This window comes from Zingiber officinale, chromosome 9A, assembly GCF_018446385.1.
Source record: "Zingiber officinale cultivar Zhangliang chromosome 9A, Zo_v1.1, whole genome shotgun sequence".
NCBI classification, from domain to species: domain Eukaryota; kingdom Viridiplantae; phylum Streptophyta; class Magnoliopsida; order Zingiberales; family Zingiberaceae; genus Zingiber; species Zingiber officinale.
In genome coordinates, this window is record NC_056002.1 from 121003326 (window position 1) to 121013175 (window position 9850).

The window sequence follows — 9850 nt, forward strand, 5'->3', positions numbered from 1 at the left end:
AATCCGATTGGCACAACGAAGGTTTGTACTTGTGAAATCTTTGCTTGGACTGTCTTGGGCGAGCGCGATATTGGCTGACGTCACCCAGATTTCTGGAAAATCATGCAAATCTCTGCGCATTAAGGCTGAGCACGCCTCCATGCCCTCATTAAATGTTGACTCATGGCGAGGCGCCATGTGTCACGGCCAATACTGTCGCACACCTAACATGGCAGGCGGATATCCGTTATGATGTGACGTTTGGAGGTTCAAATTTAACGGTCAGATCTCGGCCTGGGTTTCCGTGACCTAGATTGGACGGCTCCAGTCGGCCAACCCCGAAGCTTATAAGCCCATGCGCGTCGCCGCCTTTGTGCACTTCTTCTTCAAGTTCTTCGGTGATGCTTTTGTGCTCCGGCGACGTTCGTTCTTCCTGCTCCTCTGGCGACCTCTTTTCAGTAAGCTTCTTTTCCCATCCCCCCTTGCTTTCTCTTCCGGCGTCTGTCCTTCCCCGTCTTCTGAGTTTTTCAGTGTCTTAGTGTTCCGGAGATAATTTCGCTAGTAGGTTTTCTTTCCTTCGTGTCTCTTTACCTTCCGTTGTTTTTCGATGGCGAACTCCTCACAGCCTCCCGCTGACATCCCTGGGCTCTGGTACACCTCTACCGAGTCTCGGTTTGACGCCGGCGACGCTTAGAGTTTGAAAGCCGCTTTTGAGTTTCCTCCTGATTATGAAGTCTTTTTGCCCTCTCCTTCCGATCGGCCAAATTCTCCTCCGCCCGGTTGTATCACCTTCTTCCGAGATCAATTTATTGTCGGTCTACGGTTTCCCCTCCACCTCTTTTATTCCGCCGTGTGTAAATATTTATGAGTCTCCCTTCATCAGCTAGTGTCGAACTCCTTTCGGCTACTGTGTGGGGTGGTGATTCTTTTTCGTCTGCACGACATCCCCTTACTCCCCGACTCTTTCATTACTTTTATTATCCCAAGTCGTCCGAGGTGGGGACTTTTCTTTTCCAAGCCCGAGTGGACTTGGTTTTCTTTGATAAAACGCTGACGTCCAACAAACACTGGAAGGAGTACTTTTTTGTGCGCTTTCCCGAGTAGCCAGACTTCCCAACAAACTGGTAGCTTGACGTGGCAACTCAGCATCTGTTGAAGAAGTACAAGAGCCGATCGAACTACCTCAACGCTGCCTCAATGTTGGCCAGTTAGAAATATGATATCCATAAACTGTTGCTAGAGGGTGTCCTTTATATCTTCGACTTGAGTCCAATCCACACTCGACTTCCGTTCAACCTAGGTATGCGACCACTTTGCTCCTTGCTTTGATTCTAACTGATTTTTCTTCCTTTCTTGCAGCCAAAGTCATTCTACGTGCATGTCTGGCCGGCAAGGCAAAGCTCGCGGATGCCAAGATCAACGCGGCCGCTGTAAAAGAATTGGAGAGCTGCGGCCTGCAGCGATTGGCTCACAAGAAGAGCCGCAGGATGAGAGCGAGGCGACTCCCATTTTGGCCAGTGGTGGAGCGACTGGTGGCTCACAACCACCTTTTGAACGGCTCCCAATCATCGAAGTTGAGGGAGCTTCGGGCTCAGCCTCCTCAGCCAAGCCACTGATCAGGCGCAAGAGGCGCCGGGCGGAGCCTTCATCATGCTCCACCACTTCGAAGGTGCGGTCCGCCGTATGGGTCGAGACGTCGACCCCCGCTCATGTCCAAGAGTCCATTGGCCCTGAGTCATCAGATCGACCCCTCCCTATCTGGTCTACCTAAGGGGATAGTCTGCGCGTCGCTGGTGGCCTTCCTACCACCAAAATCGAAGGCTAAGAAGTCGGGCATCCGGTCAGTGTCTTCATCACGATCGTCCGGGTGGGCAACTTCTGCACAGTCAGCCCCGAGCAACCAATGCCATATCACGACAATCCTTCACCTGCCGATCGAGGGGTGGCACGAATCCAACACCAAATCCTGAGCCCCTGAGCACCAAATTATCATCAAAGGGTCGCTAGCCCAAATATGGGCCGACGCCAGGGCCCATGCGGTGATGATGTCTTCGAGGGCGCTCACGGACAGCCATACCCAGATGTCAACTGGGGTAAGTTTTTCATTCTCATGGCCTATTTCTGATCGACGCTAATATTCGCTTCGTTGTTTACAGTACTGGGTGGAGAGCTTGGCCATGTACCAAAGGCTCACAATTTTAGAGGAAATGAAGAAAATAAAGGCGTTCAGTGGCCAATCCTCCGCCACTCGAGAGCAGACACACGCGCGAGGTGGCCAAACTGCGAGCTGATCTGGCTAAGAGTAACAAACTGCTCAAGGCTGAACGGGAAAAGAGTTCAGTGCAAGTCACTCTTCTGGCTCGGCTCAATAAGTAGGTCACCACCTTCGATAATAAAATCGAGTCGGCCAACGCGAGGAAGAATCAGGCCATCAAAGACCTCAAATTGAAGAATAAGGAGGCCCGACTCTCGCCCAAAAACTCAAAGAAGCTGAAGATTTCCTGGTTGCTGAGCAGAACAGCCGGTCGGCTAAAGAAGCTGCCCTTCACAACCAACTCACCGCCAAGGATACTGTGTTGGCCACCACCAAGGATGAGCTGGAGGCCTCCCGAGAGGCCTTGAAGACCTACCAAGATGCTGAGCCTAGCCATTTTGAGACTATGAAGAAGAATTACCTTCGCTCGAATGCTTTCAACGAGAATGTCGCCGATCGAGCTCTGCACCTTTTTGATCGGGCTCTGCACCTTTTTGATCTGGTCATTGATGGGACGATTGACCAGCTCAGAGAGGGTGGTTATCTGCTGCCAGCTTTTGTTGGTGCGGTTAACATTAACGATTTAACCTAGGTTTTGATGAATGACAAATCAGGTTAAGTAGTTTGTTGTTGTCTGACACTTTGATCAAGTGTGTAGGAGAAGTCCAGACAGGTCGACGGGCTGACCGGATGTCTGGCACGAAGCCCAGCTAGGTCGATGAGCTGACCGGGTAGCTGGCGAGAAGACCAAGCGGGTCGACGGGCTGACCGGACGCTTGGCGAGAAGTCCAGCTAGGTCGACGGGCTGACCGGATAGCTGGCACGAAGTCTAGACGGGTCGACGGGCTGACCGGACGTCTGGCAGATAAGTGAGATAAGTCACTGGAGGGGAGTGACTGCGAGAACGCGTTCCCGGGAAGGGAACATTAGGCGTCGATCCGGCTTAGATCCATTTCGGATATCTAAGTCGAGATCGTGACTAGATTCCGGTCTCGAAAAGACGGAATCTAAGTCATACTCTTTGCTATTACTTTGTTGAACTTTAATTGTGCTAACAATCTATTTTACAGGATATACATTTGCCTCGGACTAACTCTATTTTACAGGAGAAGGAGTTCCTGGAAATAAGAGGTCCGGGCGCTCGAGGTCCAGGCGCCCGGAAGGGATCCGGGCGCCCGGAGGTAAGTTTTATCCAAACTCATGCATTGCCACGTGGAGCTTGCTGGTTGGACCTGCTACGTCCCACCAGAGCGCCCGGAAGGGATCCGGGGCGCCCCGAGCCTCATATAAAAGGAGGGTCAGAGGGGAGCTTCAAAACAACAACGAAAAGAAAGTCTTCTACTGCCTGCTCTACTGTTCTGTGCTTCTGTGACGCTAACAAAGCTCCGATAATACGCTCCTTCCTTTTTTATTAAATTCTTGTCGGTATTTGTTTTAACTTTCATTAGCATTCATTGTACTATTTTTGTAATCATTATTTCGAATTGCTAGTGAATTGCCCAACGAAAGTACTCACGGAGTACGGGCCTTCGAGTAGGAGTCGTCACAGGCTCCGAACGAAGTAAAAATTACTGTGTCTATTGTTTTTTAAATTCCGCTGCGTTTAACTCTTTTTAACCCTATTTTTCGAATTGATATTCACCCCCCCTCTATCGACGTTTCACGATCCAACAAGTGGTATCAGAGTAGGTACCGCTCTGATTTGGTGCAACCACCAATCAAGCAAAGGGGGGTCATTTAAAAAAAATAAAAAAATTAGATATTGTTTGGTTTTTTCCCTACGCCTTTCGTTTTTCCCTCCAAAACAGTTTTTGAAAAATACATCGCCATCTTTTCACCATTGTTTAGTATTTAAAAAATATTACATTTTCAAAATTTTGAAATAATATTTTTTAAATAGTGAAATATTATTTTTTTCAGCACTGCTAATCCAAGACCAAGTCTTGGGAATTTTTTTTCTCTATTTCTCTGTGTGCAAGAATAATGACTCTTCAAGAAGGACGGAACCCCCACGAACCACCACCATACAATCAAGACTTCAACTACTGGAAGCGATTAATGGAATGCTTCTTAGGAAGCGTAGACATCGATTATATGCTAATTTTGAGGAAACCTTCTCAAAACTCGGAACTGAACAAAAAGGTAAGTAACATTATTTGTAATGTTTTACCTAACAATATTTTATGCAGATTAGAAAAGTACAAAGATGCACATGAGCTTTGGACCCAATTGATCAAACTTCACAAGGAGCCGATGGAGCTCGAGGATCAAGTAAAAATCGAATCCGAACTAGGGTTAGATCCAATCAAAAAGCCTACTGAATTAGGGGTTGCGCTCAAGGTTAGTGATATTTACCAAAATACCCCTGCTAATAGTAGTTTAAAAAATATGAGCATTGATCTGGTTATTTCTGAAAATATATGTGAAAATAAGGTAGTTGACAATAATTACAAAATTACCCCTAGGATATTATTTGATAAAACAAAACCAATTAATTTAAAAAATTCAAACTTGAACCTAAACAAATCTGAAAACTCAAATGATAGAGATGATAAGGTCAATATTGATCTAGATAAAATTAATAAATTATTTAATAATCTAGACAATATTAATCTAGAAAATCCTATCCAAACCCAAGATAATTTAATTAATAAAAAATTAAATTTTAACGATAAGAATTATCTAATAAATTCCACTAATTATATCAACTTAAAAAATAAAGAAAATATAAGAATAAAATCAAACACTTTGATAAAATCAAAACTAAATTTAACAAAATTAAAATTAAATGTTAAAAATAACATATTAAATAAAGATAATCTGAAAAATTCAAAATTAACAATTAATAAAAGGTTAAAAGATAAACCTTTAAGGAAATATAATTCAAACAATTTAATTAATTCAAATTTAAAAATAAATAAAAACTTAAACTTTAAAAATAAGCTATTAAAGAAAGATAATTCAATTAACCTAATAAAAGTGAAATTGAAAGAAAATTTAAATATTAAATACATTCTCTTAAAGAAAGATAATTTGACTAATTTAATTAATTCAAAATTAAAAACTTGAATCTAAATTACAAATTAAACATTAAATTTTAACCAAAACTTAACTATAATAAGCTCAGAACTAAAAACTAAATTAATGGCTAATAATTCAGGGGGAGGCTCCAGAATAGCTGGCACCTCCAAAACTAACCTACCCGACAGGGTAACCCTAACCAACCTACCCGAAAAGGATAACCCCAACCAACCTACCCGACAGGGTAATTAGGACTAGTTAAAGAGGGTTCAAGTTTAACTTGAATCATGGTACTGGTGAAGTTTTTTGATGATAGTACGTTGGGGAAGCTTGGGCATCGCATGTCTAGAAAGATATGGCTTCAATCTGGTGCATTTGGCCAAGTGGAATCGACCGAAGCTACCTTTAAATGGATCATAACTAGTTAGACCAAGGTTTAGTACTAAGCTCCGTGGATAGGACAATTCGGAAAACCTCGAAAGGTTGGTTACTTCTAATGACGTCCAAGTGACTCACCAAGCTTAGAAGTTTATCCGAAGAATGCCTATTTGTTGAGACCAAAGCTAAACCTGAATCTAACACAAGTTAAACCAAACTCTGTAATTAAATCTAATTCATCTCACAAAATTATAGGATTCCCTGATTGATAATCTTGATCGGGTGAGATGAATAAGGATTAAATTAATTAATTTTCAAACTAAATTAAAATTAATTAAAATTAAAATTTGAATTTCAAATTAAAATTATATTTCGAATTTCAAATTAAATTAAAATTAATTAAAATTTAAATTTAAATTTCAAATTAAAATTAAATTTCAAATTTCAAATTAAATTAAAATTAATTAAAATTAAATTTTGAATTTCAAATTAAGTTAAAATTAATTAAAATTAAATTTCAAATTTCAAATTAAATTAAAATTAATTAAAATTAAAATTTGAATTTCAAATTAAAATTAATTTTCGAATTTCAAATTAAATTAAAATTAAAATTAAATTAAAATTAAATAAAAATTAAATTTTTTAAAAATCTATTTTAAAAATTAAACTTAATTTTTTTAAAATTAAAAATTTATTTTAAAACTTAATTTTTATTTTAACTTAAAAATTTATTTTAAAAATTAAAGTTAATTTTTTTTAACTTAAAAATTTATTTTAACCTAAAAATTATTTTAACTTAAAAATTTATTATTTTAACTTAAAAATTTATTTTAACCTAAAAATTATTTTAAATTAAAAATTTATTTTAACCTAAAAATTATTTTAACTTATTTATTTTTTTTTAAAAAAACCTTTTAAAAAAAAATTCTTTTAAAAATTATTTTAAAAACTTTTAGAAAACTTATTTTAAAAATTCTTTCAAAAAATTATTTTAAACTTTTAAAAATCATTTTAAAAATTCTTTTAAAAATTCTTTTAAAAACCTTTAAAATTTATTTTAAAAATTCTTGAAAAATTATTTTAAAAATTCTTTAAAAAATGTTTTAAAAATTCTTTGAAAACTATTTTAAAAATTCTTTGAAAACTCTTTTAAAAATTCTTTAAAAACTCTTTTAAAAATTCTTTAAAAACTATTTTAAAAATTATTTAAAAACTCTTTTAAAAATTCTTTAAAAACTATTTTAAAAATTCTTTAAAAACTTATTTTAAAAATTCTTTAAAAACTATTTTAAAAACTCTTTAAAAAACTCTTTTAAAAATACTTTAAAAACTCTTTTAAAAATTCTTTAAAAACTATTTTCAAAAAAATTCTTTAAAAACTATTTTAAAAATTCTTTAAAAATTATTTTAAAATTCTTTTAAAATAAAATTTCATTTAAAAAATTATTTAAAAACTCTTTTGAAAAATTATTTTAAAAATCTTTTAAAAATTATTTTAAAAATTCATTTAAAAAATTATTTAAAAACTCTTTTAAAAATTATTTTAAAAATAATGTAACATAAAAATTATTTTAACTTAAAAATTATTTTTTAACTGAAAAAATATTTTTAAAATCATTTTAACTTAAAAATTATTTTAAAAAAATTATTTTAAAAAGTGTTAAAAATCATTAAAAAAAACTATTTTAAAAATCATTTTAAAACTATTTTAAAAATTATGTATCATTTTGAAAAATTCTTCTTATTTTTTCACTATAATAAAATTCTATTATCTTAAAAAAATAGTAATAATAATAAATTATTTCTATAGATTATTTTCACTTTAAAAATTATTATTTTGACTTTAAACTCATTTTTAATCTTAAACATCATTTTAACCTTAAAATTATTTTTAATTTAACTTAACTGAAAATTAAATCTTAAATTAAAACTTAATATTGAAATTACAATTAAAATTAAAAATTTTAACTTAAACTTAAAATTAAACTTAAACTTAAATTAACCACTAATATTAATTTAAATCTAATATCAAAACTGAATCAAACGTATGTTAATTGACTTAAACATATTATAAAAATCATTTCAAATTCCTTTTAAATGCTATTTTAGAAATCCTTTTTTTTTAAAAAAAAATTTAATAAATAAATAAAAATAATAATTATTATTATAACTAACACTTTCATTGACCAACTCAATCAAGTAATATGAAATTTAAATTATTTCACTAAGTATTAAATTATTAAATCATGTAAAAACTAATCAATAAATTATTGATAATGCTTAACTGTTATTGATTTAATAAAGTTTATCTTATTAAACCTTAAACTGAAGCTTAAGCGCCTGAATCTAATATTAATTATTGATTAATCAAACTCAAATAAACAATTATATCCAGGATACAAAGATAAATATGTAAATAATATAAGTGTTACCAAATCCCCTAAAACACTTAGGTAGACAAATGTGTTAGGACTTGAAATTTAACACACTCAAACCTTAGCATTATATTAAGGGGGAGTAATAAATAAGGAGGATTAATAAATTAAAGGAGTATCAAATTAAGGGGGAGGTTTATTTTTTAATTATCTCCTTAAGTGTTATTTTTTAATCTTCTCTTTAAAATCTCTATAGAAAATTCTACCTCAATTTAAAAAAAAAAATTCTACTTTGAATATTTTTAGCAAATATTTTCAAAATTTAATGTCAGGTTCAGGGGGAGAAATAAAACTAATTCAGTTTTTCAAATTGAATTGTTAAACTTATCTTTGAAAATCAAAGTCTAAACTCAACTTGCTTAAAAATGTGCAATTTTTTTTATTTTTGAAAATTTGATTCTGAAAAAAGAATTTTACAAAATTATTTTGAAAACTCCTTTGTTTAAAAAAAAAATATTCTGCTTTGAATATTTTTAGCAAATACTTTCAACATTTTATGTTAGTGATTGAAAAATGTTTTCTTAAATATTTCTTAAACTTATTTTTGAAAACTAACTCTTATAAAACTAAGTTGTTTTGGGTTTTACTTTTTGTTAAAAAATTGATTTTGAAAATTATATCTAACTTAGTTTTGAAAATTGAATTTTTTTTCACTTAATTTTGACAATTTGATTTGAAAGTTAAAATTTTACAAAAATTAGTTTTAAAAATTACTTTGTTATTGAAAATTGTGGAAATTAGATTTTTCAAAACTTAAGTTTACAAACTAAGCTTCTCAAAATCATTTTTCTTAATTTTGAAAATTGAATCTTTTACAACTTAGTGTTGAAAAATAAATTTCAATCAGTTTTGAAAAATAGATTTTTTCAAACTTAGTTTTAGAATTTTGATTTTGAAAACTTATGTTTGAAACCTTGAATTTTTAACTTTGACCTTAAAAAACTATACTTAAAAAAAAATTATCTATCTTTCAAGACTTGGTTTTTTTTCAAAGATTTAAGAAATAAAAGTAAAATAATCTATGTTTTAAACTCCCCCAGATTAACTTAACATTATTTCTTATTTTGTCTGAAGTCTATGTTTATGCTTACTTAATCCATGCTTATTTTTGATGAATGCCAAAGGGGGAGAGTTAGGTGGTTAAGTTAGCTAAACCAATTTGAAAATACAAACGAACCTCTAAAACCACATAAATGCATGTTGTTTCTTGCATATGTTTTCACTAACTTAACTAGGTTGTCATTCCATCAAAAAGGGGGAGATTGTTGGTGCGGTTAGCATTAACGATTTAACCTAGGTTTTGATGAATGACAAATCAGGTTAAGTTAGTTTGTTGTTGTCTGACACTTTGATCAAGTGTGTAGGAGAAGTCCAGACAGGTCGACTGGCTGACCGGATGTCTGGCACGAAGCCCAGCTAGGTCGACGGGCTGACCGGGTAGCTGGCGAGAAGACCAAGCGGGTCGACAGGCTGACCGGACGCTTGGCGAGAAGTCCAGCTAGGTCGACGGGCTGACCGAATAGCTGGCACGAAGTCTAGACGGGTCGACGAGCTGACCGGACGTCTGGCAGGTAAGTGAGGTAAGTCACTGGAGGGGAGTGACTGCGAGGACGCGTTCCCGGGAAGCGAACATTAGGCGTCGATCCGGCTGAGATCCATTTCGGATATCTAAGTCGAGATCGTGACTAGATTCCGGTCTCAGAAAGACGAAATCTAAGTCATACTCTTTGCTATTACTTTGTTGAACTTTAATTGTGCTAACAATCTGTTTTACAGGATATAC